Consider the following 19,429-nt stretch of genomic DNA (forward strand, 5'->3'; position numbering starts at 1 on the left):
AATACTCATGCTTCCTCACAACCCACGTTTTCTGAGAAGGGGAAACCTTTGAGTTTTCATTTTAAATACACTAGTAAGTCAAATGGGTAATAACCACCTTTGTGAGTGATGTGCAAACACAACAGATCCTGCACACTTGAGATGACCAATTCCCAAACCCTCAAATTGCACTATGAACAATTCTCAGGATTATCAGACTGCTCCGTCTTTGTCTTGCAATCACTAGGGGATGCTTTTGAATCTCCTTGGATTATTGTGTACAGTTTCGCAATTCAGAAGCGTATTCAATCCCAATCTAATTCCAACTCATAGAGGGCTCTCAGATTCATACAGGGGACAACCTACGTATGTACCCAAACAACTAAGAGGACTGCTATTGTTCAAAACTTCAGAAATCAGTGGGGTACTCGATGTGCTAATGAACCAGTGACCCCAACAAGACAACGATAGCAAAAATGAATAATCCACTGGTACACCTTGATCTAGTGAATATGATATAGGAAGATTCAGTTTCACAAGGTTAAAATTACTGGATTTTAGAAAGAAAATTCACAAAAGGATCCCTTCTGATATCAGGGGATCAGGGCCTTAAGCACTGACTCTCCTTGTATATTAAAAATATAATTTAATTTAAAATATTTTATTTATACTCAGGTTTTCAGGAACATATCTCCCACATCAAGCTACCCTGCTTAATTAAACTTCAGCCACAATTTCTCTGAGTTCAAACAATGCTGACATAAAAACAGGCTATAATTTATTTCACTAAAAAAATCTGTTATTAATTCATTTCACTAAAAAAGAAATTCAATTTTTAAAAAGGCAACTTCAGAATTTGTTTAGCAGGTTCATCTCCTCAACTCACCCGATTTTTTTGTTGATGGAGTAGTAGGGGTGGTAGTATTTTGTTTTTATTTCATCTGGGGATTTATTACTCTGTTTGAATCTGAATGTAAACTTGCATAGGCGCATTCACAACCTGGTTCCATTTTCCATGACCCCTCATCAGCTCTTCCCAGGAAATGCTGGAACAGAGAAACACTCTCTAGTCACGACATGAAGAACAGGGGTGTTGGCAGCCATGTTCTGCCACATGAACCGGGGAGTAGAGGACACTGGTCTGTAACAGAGAGCTCAGAAGCACTGATGGAAGCTAAGGATGGGGACAGAAAGAAGCAGAGCTTCCCAGGCCCATCCACAGTGTGTTCCCGTCTCTGGGTCCTGGTCTGTAGCCCAGCTATATCCCTGCAGAGATTCCAGGAGACAGTCCGAAATCGTTCCAGTCGCCTTTCATGTGTGACTGAGTTCACTTAGATCTCTCTTACTTGTAACCGAGAGTCCCCTAACTGACAGCAGACTCCATGGTTCTTTCTGTTGACTGTTCTCAGAGACAAGATAGACGCCTGCAGGAGGTAGAAGGAACCCAGCAGGGTCTGCAGGTCAGAGGGAGGCAGGCAGCACCTCAGCAGCTGTGCCGGTGGCAGTGGGTGAACAGATGACTACCTGCAGCCTCATGCGTCCTCAGCAAGCCACCCGAGGTCAGCCCCTCCAGTTAACCAAGTAAGGCCAGGCTCAAAGGGAAGTGGGCTACTCCCTACCCCACACCCCTGCTTCACAAGAGGACACCATCACAAAGCACTGTGCCTATAGCGCAGAGCTTCCCAGCTGCTACAACAGAAAAGCCAATCCAGAGAAATGCGGGCACAAGACCTCTAACCAACCGAGTCAACTCCCATACAGAAGGGAAGCAAACCCCAGCTGAAAACCAGAGGGACACCCATCAGACAGAGCATACTGATGGTTTTTACACATAAATTTTGTAAACAGAGAAGAAACACCCACTGTTTCTTATGTATGTCAAAGTACTGGGTGAAAACATGACCTGTTGTGACAGTCACACAACTGTGTAAATGGACTGCCACTGAATTGTACATAATCTAAACAGCTACAATGGTAAAATACACTGTGCATGTTTTACCACAATTTAAAACCACCACAAAAAAACATGATACATCAAGAGTCACAGACACAGACTGAACTCCCCACCCTGTAACAAACACCACGCATGGTGTTACCTGTGACAGTGATATAAATAACGTGTCTCCTTACCATGGGCAACTCAGGACAGAATTGGGATGACCTGAGAGGTTGTCTGCGTGGGGAGAATAGAGTTGTGGTTTGGGGGAGGTAGGAGTGGGGACTGCTGAACCCAGGCCGCTTTCTCCTAAAATGAGGAGTGATGAAAACTCACTCCACAGTCTATTTCCCCCACCTCCTAAGACCTGATCAGGATGATCTTACTATTTCTAATTCCTAAATATTTCAACATAAACTCCTCAGAAGTCACTGCTGGTTTCCTATCAGCCACAAACAGATGGCAACCCAGAAGAGTCCTGTTCCCATTATGCCAACTTGGCGGGAGGCTCACCTGCCACCACCTGAAACACTGATCCCTCCCACCTGCACGCAGAAGGCTCCCAAACACAACTCCAATCCCGCCCAGATGCCCACTGATCAGCATCCTTAAAAGCAGGGGGGGAGTCTCATTACAACTCCACTAATTAATAAACATAAAGAGGGACCACATCACATCCTAATATGATTACAGGAGACTGCAGCTTTCGTTGCAGTTCCACTCTGCAGTTCAGGCTGGTTCCTGGCCTGATTACACTGGGACGGAATCCAGTTTTCTAATGTATCCATATGTATGAGAATCAGAGCAGATCTTACTCCACCAAACCTGGAGAAAAACCTCTGGAGATATTAAAAGTTCAATTTCAGACACACTAATACATCCTTAACACTTTATTTACAATGAAACCATCCAGGTTGTTTTTATAACTCCAACACAGACTTCTTAGCTGCAATTTTTTTTTAAACTTAAATGATCAAACACTAAGAGAATGAGAGACTGTTCACAAACTATGCCTAAATTAGAAAACATGAAAGCTGTCTCTGTGAATGTAGCATGTGTACATACACACACATATACATAAAACTTTGTGTGTGTGTGACATACATACACACACTAGCAAGGAGGGAGAAAAGGAAAAGTAGATTGTTTACTTCATCAGACTCCAAGCAGAGATGCTCCTCTGTTTTGTGGACGCACCTGCTAATCACCAGGGCCTTAACCACTGACTGCTCCTTGCCTGCTCAGCAAATCAAACAGGACTCTTTGGAATGTTAAGCCAAGGTTTTCTTTAGTCGAGGCAGCTTGAATGAACTATAGCTCACGGTTCTCCTGCCACTCTCCAGTAATGAAACCCTTCAATGGCTCTGCTCCTGCAATAAAGACCAAAACCTTTAAGCATGGGATACAAAGCCCAACACAAAATGGATCTCTTTCACCAAGGCCTGTGCCTTTCCTCAAGGAAGCAATCTCTGATCTTCTGACCAGATCAAATCTCTTCACAACTATGAATGAATGAAACAGTGTGTCTTTCGGTACAAATAACAGATAATCTCAACTCAGGTTGCCTTATACAATAGGGAAATTTACTTCACATGGACAAGAGGGAAATTTATTTCACACGAGAAGTCCAAAAGCAGTGTGGACTGGACTCTGAGGAACTCTGCTCTCTTCTCGGCTCTGTCCTCTCCCTGGCACCAGCTTCATGTTTCAGACTGAGGCAACATGGCTGCATCAACTCCAGGCACCACATTCAGTCAGGACCATGCTCAGAAGAAAAGGCCTACCTTTCTTAGCGTTGTCATTTTAAGACTGAGAAGTTTTCCAGAACCTCCTGGTAGAACAGAAGGTCTCATGCTTATCCCCACAGCAGTCATAGCAGTGAGCGGGACCAGCATGACCAGATGACACAGACCAGGACTAACCCCTGTGCTGGGACTGTCAGGCAGATGGGGAGGGGATCTGAACAAAGCCCCAGATCCCTTACAAAGGGAAGAAAGGACAGGGGCAGCTGGTTACCAGTCTGAGAGATATGCTGGCTGTCACCAAGAGACACCTCTACTGGCCTCGCCCACCTGTGTCTGCAACACCAGTGCCAAGAACCTGGAGGGGAGGCCATAGGGCAGAAGAGAAGAGATGCAGGCCTTTCGATCAGCAGGTGCGGACTTGTCCCAAGATTTCTGCTTAACAGTTACACGACCATGAGCATATCCCCAGACCTCAGTTTTCTCATAAAATGAAAAATACATGCTTAACCTAATGTGCAGGGTTGCTGTGAAGACCAGACAAAATGGCCAATGTAAAAAAAAAAAAAAAAGACTTTGTAAAAGCAATGACTGTAACTAAAACTCATAGAAAAAGTCACAAGCCACCAAGAAAAACTCTTCTGAGTGGGGGAGGGTGCGGGGAGGCTAATTCTGGCCAAACTGAAGCAGGTATAATCTACTAATGGACATGTGCTTTAAAAATTACATTTCTATTGATTTACTTGTGACCTGGGTGGAGTTTTTCCAATGTGACCTACTGATTTTCTCTAAGAGTTGAGATAGAATAGAACAACTCTACAGAGATTGTCAAGGGTCTGCAGAAAACCAGCTCAGGGTCGTCTTCTCAGCTTTTTCTTTGATCCCTTCTCCTCAAGCTTGCATGGCAATCACATTCTCACTGCTTTCTAAATCAAAAGGCAGGGTGCTGGTGTTTCACAAGTCAGGAAAGGCTGAGAAAATGTGTTTTCAGTAAGAAGAGGGGACTGACTTGAATGCACTGAAGAAGCCAGCGGCCGCCCACGAGAAAGCTCAGCCCCGCTCACGTGAAGGCGTGTGAGTCGTGATGCCTATAGATAGCAAGTGCAAAGGCATCCAAGGCCTCCCTGCTCATGCTATTTTTATCAGGCAGTGTGGGCATGGAGTCATCCAACATGGCTTGTGTTCTACACCTAATTTCCTGTCTGCCCTCCCCACCTCTGACTTCATTCATCTGTCTCCACTCATGGCTAGGTAGAGATGGGCGAGCAAGCTCCAGAGTCTCAAACTCATCTAAAGAGTAAAACATGTATTCGTCTATGCCAACCACATTTTTTTCTCATTAGATACAACACCATTTAAGATGGGTGGAGCCTAGCACCACAATTCTGGAGGATGAAAGAGTGATATTCTGGGCTTACTTTGATGTCAAGGAACTTACAACGATACTTCATGGTGAGGGTGCCTTTCTGAGACTTAAAAAATCAACAACATATGATTATTCACTCCAGTCCAGGCAAAAGAATGAGGTAACAGTGTGAGAGCAAAGACATTCTAGGGAATTGCCATGCAGGAAAACAGTGTGGACAGTTTGAGAGGTATTTCTGTGCCGACATGGCCACACAAATGCAGAAGGCACTCCCGAGACACACGCTCCCTAGGGGCAGGTGTGTCTAATGAGACTGACGGTCAACAGCATTTCCCTCGGGCTTCCCTGGTGGCTGAGGGGTAAAGAATCCACCACAATGTGGGAGGCCTGGATTCGACCCCTACCTCAGGAAGATTCCGCATGCTGCAGAGTAACTCAGCCAAGGTACCACAACTTCTGAGCCTGTGTCCTAGAGCCCACGTGCTGCAACTACTGAAGCCTGCACACCGCAACTCCAGAGTAGTGCCCAGTCACCACAACTGGAGAAAACCTGCACGCAGCAACGGAGACCCAGCACAGCCAAAAATAAATTTTTTTAAAAAAGAATATTTTCCATCTAAATTATGTGTGTGTGAAAGAATTCTATAAACCATAAAGCTGCCACATTTCACACAAGTGCAGGGTCTGGAGCTCACCTACTCCACAGAACACACTGCCATGTGTGGTCCTGCCTCTTCAAAACTCTCCCCTCTTAAGCAGTGTGGTACCCTGGAAAGGACATCAGTGAAAACACTGGTGCAACTGGAAGGAAGTCTAGAGCTTACATTAATGACAATGCGCTTGCACGGATGTTAGCTTCTTAGTTTTGACAAATCCTCTGCATTTCTATAGGGTGGCAACATTAAAGAGGAAGATGGGCGAAGAGCCTGAGGAACTCTCTATACAACCTATCTTTGTACCTTTTCTGTAAATCCAAGATTATTATTCCAAGATTAAAAGCTTAAAGTTTAAAACAACTGACTGCTTTATTAAAAGAAAGAAAAGCACTCCACAGGTAAAGACTTTCTAAGCAAATGATCAAATCAGAAACTATGGTAAAAAGATAGATTTGACTACATAGAAAATTTGAACTTTTATACATAAAATGTACTATGAACAGAGTTGGAACTGAAAGGCAACCAAGAAACGAGGAAATCATTTATAAACAAGAAGAGGGATACATATACAGAACACAGGAAACTTTTTTTTAATTAAAAGAAAGAAAAGGCCACATGCCTAAGTGCTCCATCTGCTACAGCTGCTTTCACACAACTCAAACCGGTATGTCCAAACTCGAATCTGGGCTCCTTAAACCACATGTTTTCCCCATTCCACTCACCACCTCTGACCACCCCACCCCCCATACCTGGGGGCTCTGCTATAGAAAGCAGGACTTCAGTGCAGCCTTCCCCATAAGCAGTGAACTCCGTTTAACTTCTTACACCACTCCCAACCAAAGTGTCCTTCTAGAATCCACGACTCTTTTCTTCTATGAGCCCAATACGTTAAGGCTACCTGCTTGGGGCCCATAATAGTGAAAATAGGTCCGACCACAACCAGAAGAGGGAATCCTGAGAGAAGACTAAGGTGTGCAAAGACCTCCACAGGTCAAAACCAGACTCAAATTTCAGCACCAGCCAATCAGAAAAAAAGGAATCAGAAAAGCATTCACCACAGGTGGGCAGTGGCTTCCCACCTGGAGCCCCATTTATCCGGACTTCTAGAGAGACTCACATATTCAAAGAAAAGCATCTTTTCAAAAATAAAATATAGCTACAACAACTCAGCAGTTTACATTAGAACCAACTTATCTTAGTAATCTTTTGGTTGTTGCTATTTTTGGGCTTTTAAATTTAGAAGGGGACTAAAGAATTTGAAGAAAGAATATATTTCTTTCGAGATGTCCCCAGGACTTCCCTGGTGGTTCAGTAGTTAAGAATCCACCTGCCAGTGCAGGGGACATAGACTTGATCCCTGGTCAGGGAAGATCCCACATGCCGCAGGGTTCTAAGTCCATGAGCCACAACTACTGAGCCCACATGCTCTAGAGCCCATGCTCAGCAACATGAGAAGCCATAGCAATGAGAGGCCCTCAAACTGCAACGAAGACTGAGGACAGCCAAAAGTCAATAAGTAAGCAAACTTTTTTAAAAAAGATGTCCTAATACATGCATAGTTTATATTACGTCAGAGTTAGAATCACAGTAAGAATTTAAGTCATATTATCATATTAAAATTAAGCAAAAAGAACACTGAAGTTTCACACATAAAACAGTACAGAGGTCAAGAAACAAGATACTTTTCATACAACAGTGTGACCATGATTAAAACCACTAGATAAAAATTCAGGAGCTGCTTTCCACAGCTGCTGCTAAGATGCTCCATCCTTCGGAGGAAGTTCAAGCTGTACTGGGGTGAAGCCCTCACTTCAGCCAGTGACTAGCACTTCCCCCGGCAGCCCCCTCAATACTCTCCCACACGGTGGCCTCCGTCTTGGAGCTCGCCTGCATGTACTTGGCCCTCATCCTGCACAACAAAAAGGTGATGGTCACAGAGGGCAAGATCAATGCCCTCGTTAAAGCAGCCGGTGTAAACACTGGCCCTTCCTTGCCAGGCTTGTTTGCTAAGGCTTTGGCCAGTGTCAACATCAGGGACCTCACCTGCAAGGCGGGGGCTAGTGGACCTGCCCCAGCAGCTGATGCTCCACCAGCGGGAGGTCCTCCCCCCTCCACCCCTGCTGCCCCCGGGTGAGGACAAGAAAGCAGAAGCCCAGAAAAGAATCTGAAGAGTCTGACTATGCCATGGGCTCTGGTCTTTTTGACTAAACACATACAATAAAAGGCTGAGTTCTTTACAAAAAAAAAAAAATCAGGAGCTAAAAGTCTGCATCCAAGTTGATTATATTCTCCAATATAAGATATAATATATTATATATTGATATATAACCTTCTGCAGACTTTCTGTTGTGCTACTTACCTAGAATTTCCTATGCTATGAGGTGGTTCACTTCTCAAAATAACACTAAGTACTTAAGACAGCGCTTAAGGCGAGGTAGATACAAAGAGAGGAGAATTTTTTTTTTTTTGAGAGGAGAAGAATTAAACTCAACCTTAACTTCTGGAAGCTCATTCATGATCTAATCTATGAATGAGTCCAAGCCCCTCAGCATGCCTCCTTCCTCAGACATTTCACCTTGGGTCCATGTTACTGCTCATCACCACCAAAGGAGGCTCAACTCAAACCAAATGTGCTAGTCATTTACCATCGAGTAAAAGGACTGATGATAACTGCCCAGAATTAAAGGGTGAAGTAACTGGCTTAAATTGACCTCCAGTGATTGCTGGTACCATTCACGTGACAGTGCTTACCTCCCCTCCACAAACTTTCAGCTGTCTTGCATACACCAGAGAAATAGCTCCATTCCCCAAAGCCAAGCATGTGCCTCTTTCTGTGTCTTGCCAAAGAGAAAACCTTCACCATCTGAACATAGGAGAAGGACAGCCAAGGAGACTCCATTTCTATGACCATTAACCAGCGGAGACCACCATCATTTGCAAATCACAGACAGCAAAGAAGAGGAAGGCAATGGGGATATTCCAGGCTCTCAGAATTAAGAACAATACACCATTTCTGAACCATGGGTCACTGCTGAGGCTTCTCTACTTATTTACAATAAATTTATTACACTAAATTCATAGAAAGCCGATTCCAAAGCACCTCATAAACATTACTGTTTCTATGGATACTTCTGTAAAGAAAAGCATTTTTAGCCTAGGAGGGACCTACGATGGAGGGTACTTAAGGTTTCTCTATCCCATTGCCTGCAGATCAATATATGTAAGATACAAGTCCTATTCACTTTGTGTATGCATGCTATGTCACTTCAGTAGTGTCCAACTCTTCACGAACCCTTTGGGCTATAGCCCAGTAGGCTCCTCTGTCCATGAGATTCTCCAGGCAGGAATACTGGAGGGGGTTGCCATTTCCTCCTCCAGGGGATCTTCCCAGCCCAGGGATTGAATCTGCATCTCTAACATCTCCTGCATTGGCTGGCGGGTTCTTTACCACTAGTGCCACCTGGGAAGCCCCCTATTTACTATGCTGTATTACAAAATTTTTCAAAACAACATTAATGAGTTGATCAAAAACCTAAAGAATTCTATTCCATACAGCACTGTAATCACACAGCTTGTTAATAATCCAGAAAAGGTTCAGTACTGATGAGTTAAAATTAAAGGTTGACCTAATTAGATAAAATTGAATTATGACGATAATTTGTGAACTTCATATATCAGCACTTTACTCTCCACTTATAACAGAGATCTGGGCTGTCATGGCTGTAAGAATGGTAAGGAGGAGGGAGATGCAAAATCAAACACAACCAGGATGCTATAAATTCAAAAAGGTTGGGAACTGATACTCGAGTAAGCCACAATGGTTAGATTCTGGGTAGCACCTCAATCCAACACAATTTATTCCCAAATCCCTCAGAATCACCGTTGGGTGAGGAGACAAAACAAGGTGTGTGACACTTACATACTCCATCGAAGTATTAAAAATTATTACTACTGGAATAAGCAAACTGTGAGCTATCTTTTACTAAAAGTTGCTGTGTTTTATTCCAAACATTTCAAATATTACAGAATTTATTTCATCATTCAGATATCAGAAAATTCTAAAAAGTTAACTTCCTACATAGGAAGCACAGACCGGGTTTCTCATTTCATGGGCCATGGGTTTTGCATTTCTCATTGCAATCTTTATAGTAAGCACAAAAATGAAAAGGATTCAAACTACTAGTAGGCACTGGAAAACGTGACCTGAGTTAAGCCACATTCGCCCACCTACCCGTCCCATTATCCAACCTCCTTAAACTCCTTTCTCTCACGTTAAGTTAATTCCAGGTATGACTTTTTTTAAGGCATTCTTATATATGACAGATGATAACACACAAACTTTCTGATGTTTAACATTTACATACAGTAACTGAAATGTCAGCTGAAATGTCAGCTCTGGGTGTGCAGGCTTTTCATCCACAGTATTAGCCTAACTTCTTATCATGCATGTTCTGATATTCTAACCGTTGGAGCTGAAATTGCCCATCCAGCTAAGAGGCTGTCTGAAGCTTAAGAAACTGATTTATGGGTGAGGATGAGCCTGTATATTCTTAGCATATGGTACCATCACTAGTGATCAACTTTTCAGGAATATTATAACTATTCCAGTACTAACCAGCATGTCCTCTTGGAGAGGACCTCGTGGAGGGCCTCTGACAACACTATTTTGTCACGGCTATCACTGACAGAGCCATGTGTTTCCCCAGGAGAGTATCATATACTCTTAAAAGCCAAAGATGAAGGAAAGCTAAGTATGGGGACAACAACACAGTACTCAAAGTATGTTCTACATAAGACTCTTGATTTCTCTTGCCAGAGGCTAAAAATTAACAGACACACATCATGTATAACTGCCTCGGAAGTCTAAACTAATCTTCCCTTTATTGTTTGCAAGAAACTGGTCAAAGAAACATTCAATTTGGATGAAAAAAATCTGAACCCAGTGACATTTGTCTACATCTAAGTAGAATTTGAAAACACTGAGGAACACTTTTAGAAGGCCGATACCAAAGAGCCTGTAAAATTGAGTGTCCCAACTAGTAAAAAGCTTGAGATCAACAGCTGAGACTTAGCTGAGGCTGTCATAAAAATTATTTCTGAAAAAGGCCAACTTCTTAGTCTTAATCATACATGAACAGATATCATACAACAAAAACTTTAACCCAGGAGCTCTACCATGCCCATTCCAAACAGGGAGAAAATGTCCAAGTATTAAGACTACCAAAAAAGAAACAGCATAAATAACTGTAACAACATAGTAACTTCTATTATGCATTTCCAAATCCTTTCACATCCAGTAAGGTCTAAATTAAGTCTTTAATTTTTAAAAAGTGAGAACTTATGAATCTTAAACTATAGTGTGTGTTATCTTTCTCAAATCTCTTTCCATGTTGACTCTAATTGTGCTTCTGATTAAAAATAGTAACAGTGAGAAAGATGTTCAAGTCAGGCTGTATTATCTGCACAGACCTTTCCACACCTACAGAATAATTTTCCACACTCTACAACCTACTATTCCATTACTACTGGAGGTTTTCCATAAACACTACTTTTCCATTCTATTCTAAAAACACTCTTTCTCTGAAAGGTGGGTATCCTTGTCACCACACAAATGCAAAGACTTCTATTTCTGCTTACTGACATGAGCGAAATATACCTCATTTTGAATTAACCACATTTAAAGGGAAAACAGCGTAATTTTTAAAATCCATGAATAATCCAAAATTTTAATTTTGACCCACTATTTTCTATGAAAGACAGAAATCAAACAGAAGTGATCCACTTGTATAGGTTCTAACATGACAAAAACAAAAGCTAAAAGGAAAAGAAAGACCAAGTTTATCAGAGTTTGTAGTCTTTTATGGAGATGTAGTAATTAATTCAATGTTTCTGAGCAAAGAATGTATTTAATTTTACCTGAATGTGTGGTGGTGGTTTAGTCACTAAGTCGTGTCAGACTCTTGTAGCCCCATGGAGTGTAGTCTGCCAGGGTCCTCTGTCCATAGGATTTCCCAGGCAAGAATACTGGAGTTGCCATTTCCTTCTGTAGGAGATCGAACCTGAGTCTCTTGTGTCTCCTGCATTGGCAGGCAGGTTCTTAACCACTAGCAACACTTGGGAAGCCCCACTTGAATGTGGAGCAGGTGTCTACCTCCTTGTCTTCCTGGAATCATCCCTTTCTTTAGTTAAAAAAAGTACCCCAACTTACCTTTGATTCAGTTAAGTCTCTCAGTCCTGTCCGATTCTTCGCAACACCATGGACTGCAGCATGCCACACTTCCCTGTCCGTCACCAACTCCTGGAATTTGCCCAGACTCATGTCCATCGAGTTGGTGATGCCATCCAACCATCTCATCCTTTGTTGTCCCCTTCTCCTCCTGCCTTCAATCTTTCACAGCATCAGGGTCTTTACCAATGACTCAGTTCTTTGCAACAGCTGGCCAAGATACTGGAGCTTCAGCTTCAGCACCAGTCCTTCCAATGAATATTCAGGACTGATTTCCTTTAGGATGGACTGGTTGGATCTCCATGCAGTCCAAGGGACTCTCAAAAGTCTTCTCCAAAAAAAAAAAAAAAGTCTTCTCCAACACCACAGTGCAAAAGCATCAATTCTTCAGCGCTCAGCTTTCTTTATAGTCCAACTCTCACATCCATACAGGACTACTGGAAAAACCATAGCTTTATCTATGCAGACCTTTGTGGGCAAAGTGATGTCTCTGCTTTTTAATACGCTGTCTAGGTTTGTCATAGCTTTTCTTCCCGGGAGCAAGCGTCTTTTAATTTCATGGCTGCAGTCAACAACTGCAGTGATTTTGGAGCCCAAGAAAATAAAGTCTGTCATTGCTTCCATTGTTTCCCCATTTATTTGCAATAAAGTGATGGGACCAGATGCCATGATCTTAGTTTTTTGAATGTTGAGTTTTAAACCAGCTTTTTCACTCTCCTCTTTCACTTTCATCAAGAAGCTTTCCTACCTTGTGATTCCTGGACTCTAAAAACAAGTTCCATCTTTGTGGTGCTGTCAACTTTGAGCAACTGACAAATAACCTAACAAGGCCGATCATATTCTTTCTCCAGGAAAATGAAATCTTATGACACTAGAATGAAATCAGTGGGTGCTGTCTTCAAGACCATGGCACCTGAAACAGATTGCTCACTAAGGGGTCCCTGAAGCCTAGATTCTCATAGTTATGATTCTTGGCCTCCAAAGCCTAGTTGTCCAGCATTTTCTATGCCCATAGTTCTGTAACCTCTCTTTTTCACTTAATAATTTATAATGGGCATCTTTCCAGACTGGTTAAAACTGACTTATATCATTATTTTCAATGGCTGCATGCAAAGTACTCTAATCAGTTCTTTACTCAGATTATTTACTAAATAACTGCACAGAGTAAATAGTTCTTACTATATACATATCTTTGTTAACTTTTCCTATTATTTTTCAGGATAAATTCCTAAATATGGAATTGCTGAGTTAAATGTGAATTTTACGTTCTGATACATAACAGTTGCTATTGTGGGCTTCCCCTGTGGCTCAAATGGTAAAGAATCTGCCTGCAATGCAGGAGACCCAGGTTCGATCCCTGGGTCAGGAAGATCTCCTGGGGAAGTGCATGTCTACCCAATCCAGTATTCCTGCCTGGAGAATTCCAGGACAGAGGAGCCTGGTGGGCTGCAGTCCATGGGATCACAAAGAGTCGGACATGACTGAGTGACTAACACTCTACACTCTACGTGGCTATTTAGAATGAGTGCATCAGTTTATAAATCTACTTATAAATCTGACCAAGAGTACACACTTCCTTCATTTTCACCAGCACTGCGAATTACTATCATCCTTATTCCCATTCCAAACTGGGAAATGCCCAAATATTACGACTACCTACCAAGAGGAGGCATACCGGAAGTAATCATAATAATATAATACCTTATATCAAGCTTTACCAAATTGTTTCACATTCATTAAGGTCTAAATCGAGTCTAAATTATATTGCCAATATAATCATTGAAAAATGGTGTCTCAGTTGGCTCAAACTGCCATTAAAAAATACCATAGTCTGGGATGGCTTAAACAACAGAAACTTATTTCTCACAACTCTGGAGGCTGAAAACTCTAAGATTAAGACTCCAAGGTAGATTTCATTTGAGACTCTGCTCTCGGCTTCTAAATGGCTGCCATCCAGCTACAGGATCAAATGACCCCTTCTTTATGCATGGTGGGGGGCAGGGAAGGAAATGTTGCAGAAAGGGTTAGTGAGCTCTCTGGGTGTCTCTCTTCTTATAAAGGTACTAATCCCATCATGAGGGCTCCATCCTAACCCTAATTACCTACCAAAGGCCCCACCTCCAAATACCAGCACACTGGGGGACAGGGTTTCAACATAAGAATTTGAGGGAGAAACATTTGGTTTATTACAAATGGTACCATATTTTTGCTTTTTTTTTTTTGGCAGCAGTGCATAGAATATGGGATCTTAGTTCCCCAACCAGAAATCAAGCCTGTGCCCCCTGTATTGGCAGTGCCAGGAAAGTCCCGTATTTTTGCTTTTAATTTCATTTCTTTAATTACTAGAAAAATTGAACATTTTAATATATTTATTGATCATTTACTTTCCCTTCCCTTGGAACAGGAAGAGTACAGGATGAGCCTGGAATGTTTCGTCACACCAGAAAGCAGGAAAGCTACTACATGCCACTGGAGGTGTGTCATAAGGACTCAGAGCCAACCTGAATACGTCTATCTGACTAGAGATACAGCAGCAATTTGACATCAAAAGGACAGTAACTGAAATGAACTCAAACACATCATATACACTAAAGCAGACGAGTTCATAAAGATTCTCAGAAAAAGAAGAAAAAAAAGAAAAGAACCCTCCTCCATCCCCACTGGAGCATGTCAGGGAACTAACGCATGATTTTAAAAAGTGGTATGCTAAGGTGCTTCAGTCATGTCCAGCTCTTTGCAACCCCATGGACTGTAGCCTGTCAGGCTCCTCTGTCCATGGGATTCTCCAGGCAAGAATACTGGAGTGGGTTGTCATGCCCTCCTCCAGGGGATCTTCTCGACCCAGGGACGTCTTCTGCATTGGCAGCCAGGTTCTTTACCACTAGAGCCACCTGGGAAGCCCTAGAAAGTGGTAAACAAAGGGAAATAAACCTTCCTATACAATCTATAGGGCTTCCCTCATAGCTCAGTCAGTAAAGAATCTGTCTACAATGAAGGTCGAGACCCAGGTTCAATTCCTAGGTCAGGAGGATCCTCTGGGGAAGGAAATGGCAACCCACTCCAGTATTCTTGCCTGGAGAATACTATGGACAGAGGAGCCTGGCAGTCTACAGTCCATGGGGTCTCAAGAGTCAGACATGACTTAGCAACTAAACCACCACCACCACCATATAATCTATACCTCAGGACAAGCACTTCATAGTCCTCCATATACATCATCACTATAATATTAGGTGGGAAACAAAAACATCACCTGTATCAGTTGCAAATTTCAGAAAGATAGACCATATGTCACTATGCACGTGGAAGGGAAATTACAGGACCCACCAAGGATACAATGTACATCTTAGATTTATCCCCCACCATTCCTATATTTTTTAAGGTACTGAGCACTAGAAAAACAACTAATCTGATTTTGTTTTAATTAAACAAAGGTATCTATAATTTTCAGTGAGAGCTCTTGATTATCATGAAAGCACCTCGGTTGCTAACGTTCAGTGTTAAAATTTAGAATATTTATAAACAAAATGTAGTATATACATACAACTGAATATTATTCAGCCTTAAAAGGAAGTAGCGGATGAACCCTGAGAACATGCAAAGTGAAATAAGCCAGTCACAAAGGGACAATTACTGGATGATCCCACTTATATGAAGGACCTAAAGTAGTCAAACACTTAGAGAAAGAAAGTAGAAGGGTGGTGGTCAGGAGTAGGGGGAGGAGGAGGATGGACCAGGATGGGAAGTTAATGTATACAAGTTTCAGTTCAGGAAGATTAATAAGTTCTGGAGATGCTGGTGGTGATGTCTGCACAACAAGGTGAAAGTACTTAATGTCACTGATCTTACATTTAAAAATGCTTAACATAGTAAATTTTATATTATGCATATTTCATCACAAAAAACTTAGAATGTTTAATATGTTTAAAAGTTTAGTTAACTAAATTAACGTTATCCCAGCCAAATTAAGACATTTGACATTTGAATTACATATTCCCTGCAGTCTCACTAAGGGCAAATGTACAATTTGGGGAAAGCTTTTGGTAATACTGAAAATACTTCCCAGGGTCCTAACTAGGGACCAATGAAATAAGTAAATCAAGACATTTCGTAACGGAAGTTTTACTCAGTTTTTTAATGCATGTGATGAGCCACATGCATAGTTGGGTCACTCAATCTATCTTCAGTCTTTCTCCATCTACAGAAGAGAACAGGAAAGAGTCTACAATTGATATTGTAAATGCAGTGAAACAGATGAAGAACAATGTCCAAGCCTAGCCCTGTGCCCAGTAGGCACTCGAAAAACCTTCTAGAAATCCGAATATTCAGTGAACCTTCAGCAAGATCAAAAGACCACCTGGGCTTCTCTTTCAGACCTCCGAGACCATCACATCAAGAGTGCTGAAATGCATCCTGAAAGAAGGCTGCTGTGTTGTCATTGTTCTTTCCTTACTGGGGAATCTCAGCATCAGTGTTGGATGGTTCAGTGTAAAACAGGTTTCATGAACCTCGTATCCTTTCATGGATTAAAAAAACCCTTTTTCCAGCGTTTTGGTGGTGTTTCTCATTAAGTCATCTCTGACTCTTTGCCACCAGATGGACAGCAGCACGCCAGGCTCCTCTGCCCTTCACTATCTCCTGGAGTTTGCTCACGTCCACTGAGTCAGTGATGCTATCTAGCCATCTCATCCAATGCCACCCTCTTATCCTTTGGCTTTCAATCTTTCCCAGCATTGGGGTCTTTTCCAATGAGTCAGTTCTTGGCTTCAGGTGGCCAAAGTATGGAGCTGTGGTGGGGAAAACATAAATAATCAAACTGCCATTTGCACAGCTCCATAGGAAAACTAGGAAGTTCAATATGATGCATCTTTTCTAAATGAAGTCAGTTTTAAAATAAACAGTAGTAAATTCATTACTATTTCTCAGTCACATTAAGTACTGGCTCTCTACTCTTCTCCCAGGTCATAAAGCGCCACTGTGTTTAAAAAAAAAAAAAAATCCCTCTATATATCTCCCTATATCCTTAACTCATCATTACACACTTCTAACTCTAGAGGTCAACACCTCCCCCATCACATGGAAACACTGCTACTTTCCCAGCCCTTACTAAAATAGAGCACTTAAAATTCTCCAAGGAAATTCACATCCTCCAGCCACTCTCACACAAACTAAGTACTATGCCATAATTGAGGAACTAAACACTAGATTTTGCTATACAAATTCATTCATATACTTACATGCACAACAGTAAACTATCAAGAAATAAGAAGGGACGGCTGAGATCCCCTCAACACAAGCCTTGGCTATCACTGTACAATGTTCAGATCAGCTTCCAAATCACCCTGCGAGATCGCCAGTCCAGGAGGCCGCCTCCTGTTTGCAGCGGCTAGGTGCAAGGTGCCCTGTCACTTCACATCCATCCCAACGCCAAACCCCAGCAAACCGAGCTGCCGGGATCCAGGGGTGAACCTCCTCGAGGGCCACAGCGCCACTCCCAGTGGCCCTGCCTGCAAAAACTCAACTCCAAGGAACGGATACCTGAGACACAATGCAAGGGACCCCCAGGTGAATTTTCACATTCTGCAAAACCTCAGTAACAAATTATTTTCCCTGCTTTTTTTTTTTTTTTTAAAGAACCTGCCCGACTAGGTATCCTCAAGGTGCTGCTGCACTACCGCAAAATGCAAGAGGAGGAGAGCCCTCAAGGGGGAGAAACCCAGGGCGGAGCTCCCTGTAAGGGGAGTTGACTGTCCACGGGAGAAGTGTCCCAAGACTTTCTGATCACCATGGCCCTTTAGCAGATAAGTCACATCCGCCCCCGACAGGGCTGGGTCACCCTAATTTCCCTCCACAAGGCGAGAAGAACCTCACCTTTCCAACCTTGAAGTGGTGTGACGAGGAAAAGTAAGACACCTCTCCCTACTGGCCCAGACGGGTCAAACTTCAGAGGCGGCATCCTGCACTTTGTTTTTAAGCGCAGGCAAGAGGGGAAGAAGGGTTGGCGTTCTTAGCGGAATCCCCGTGATTTGCCAGAGGAAACGGCACCGACCAGACAGCATACGCGCCAGCCTTCCCATGCAGCTGCCACGACAGGTGACCGGGCCGCTTTGCAGACTCCCCCGCTCGCTCGGGGGGCTTCACGGAGGTGGGGGGCGGGGGTGAAAGGTGGGCAAGAGGCCGGGAGGGAAATACACTCGGTCCAGACGCCGGGGAGGAAGAGGGTCCGCACCGTGTCCCCTGGGGGAACCGTTTTAAGGGTTTTCTGTCTCCACGATTCAGGGGGAAAAAAAAAAAATGGCTCCAAGCCAAACGCCTCCTGATTTACACACACACACATACACACACACACACCCACTCACACGCGCGCGCACCCAGCTCCTCTATCGCCCCATTTTTCTGAGACAACTGAAACAAAAGGCTCAAACCGCTAAACGGCAGCCAGCGCCGCCCGGAGCCCGGGTGTCGGCCACCGTCTCCCCACCGCGCCCTCCGGAGAGCCCACGGCGGGGGCCTGCCCGCCGCGCCCCGGCCCTCCCGCCCGAGGCGCCCCGGCAGAGGGGCCAGGCCGGGGGCCCCAAGCGCCCGCCCCGGCTCCCGAGGGCGCTCCGGCCGGCGGTCGGGGCCCGCCGCCGCCGCCTCCTCCTCCCCGCGAGGGCGGCAGCGCCCCGGGCCGGGCTGGCGGTGACAACAACCCCGCGCCCGCCTCACCTCCGGGTGCCGGTGGCGGCGGCCCCGCGCTCCTCCGCGCCTCCGCCTCCAGCAGCCCCGCGCCGCCGCCAGCCGCCGCCACCGCCAGCCGCCGCCAGCCGCCTCCCCTCAGCGTCTCCGCCGAGTCTCCGCCTCCCTCAGCAGCCGCCGCCGCCGTTGCCGCCGCCGCCGTTGGGCCCGGCTCCGCGCCACGTGACCACGCCACGTGACCCGGAGCGGCTGGCAGGCGCCGCCCCCCGGCCGGCCTCGCGCCCTCATGAGCCCCCCTCCCGTCCCCCCCGCCGGGGACCCGCGTCCAGACCGTTAACGCACGCCGGCTCCGGGCTGAAGGGCATCGCCGGCCTCGCCAGCCTGGCCTCGCGCTCTGCCGCGGCTCCTCGGCCGCCTGCCGTCAACGCGCGGAGCCCCCGTCTCCGCAGACTCGCCGGCCCCCGCCCCTCACACTCACGGGCGCTCCTTCAGCTCACACACGCACCCCCGAACACCCACCGGCGCGCGCACTCAAGCCCCACGCACGTGTCACACGCTCACATCCTGCAGTCCGCCTCCCAACGGTCACACCGCCTGGGCAGCAGCGAAAACAGCGGGGACGTAGTCCAGTCTGAACCCCGCTCCCTTGAGGGAATCCTTCCTAACCCGGGACGGAATAGGTTCGAGTGCCGTCCCAACTTCATTTGAGCCGGACGTGGATGTCACACTCGATCTGGAGTTGAAAGTCTCGAGAAAGCGCACGTTGCTTTTTGCAGGGAAAACAGTCACTGAAGGGCCTTTGATGGTGATGATCTCAGAAATATTGTATCTCTTTTTTTCAGTGGG

General features: G+C 44.6%; 1 protein-coding gene and 1 pseudogene across 6 annotated transcripts in view; one reads left to right on the plus strand and one right to left on the minus strand.

Moving 5' to 3' along the window:
- TULP4 (TUB like protein 4) overlaps positions 1-19,064 on the minus strand; it is a 189,537-nt gene extending 170,473 nt beyond the window's left edge. For 3 of the 6 annotated variants that reach the window (XM_070461443.1, XM_070461441.1, XM_070461442.1), the window contains exon 1: positions 18,614-18,797. The gene's annotated coding sequence lies outside the window, so the exon portion shown is untranslated. Of the gene's footprint in view, positions 1-11,887; positions 12,173-18,613; positions 18,799-18,914 lie in introns of those variants that run through there. The other 3 variants (XM_070461439.1, XM_070461438.1, XM_070461440.1) reach the window with 3 other exon arrangements.
- Positions 6,295-7,887, plus strand: LOC110134707 (large ribosomal subunit protein P1 pseudogene; annotated as a pseudogene).
- Positions 19,065-19,429: the final 365 nt, after the last annotated feature.

The sequence above is a fragment of the Odocoileus virginianus genome, chromosome 34 (assembly GCF_023699985.2).
Source record: "Odocoileus virginianus isolate 20LAN1187 ecotype Illinois chromosome 34, Ovbor_1.2, whole genome shotgun sequence".
NCBI lineage: Eukaryota > Metazoa > Chordata > Mammalia > Artiodactyla > Cervidae > Odocoileus > Odocoileus virginianus.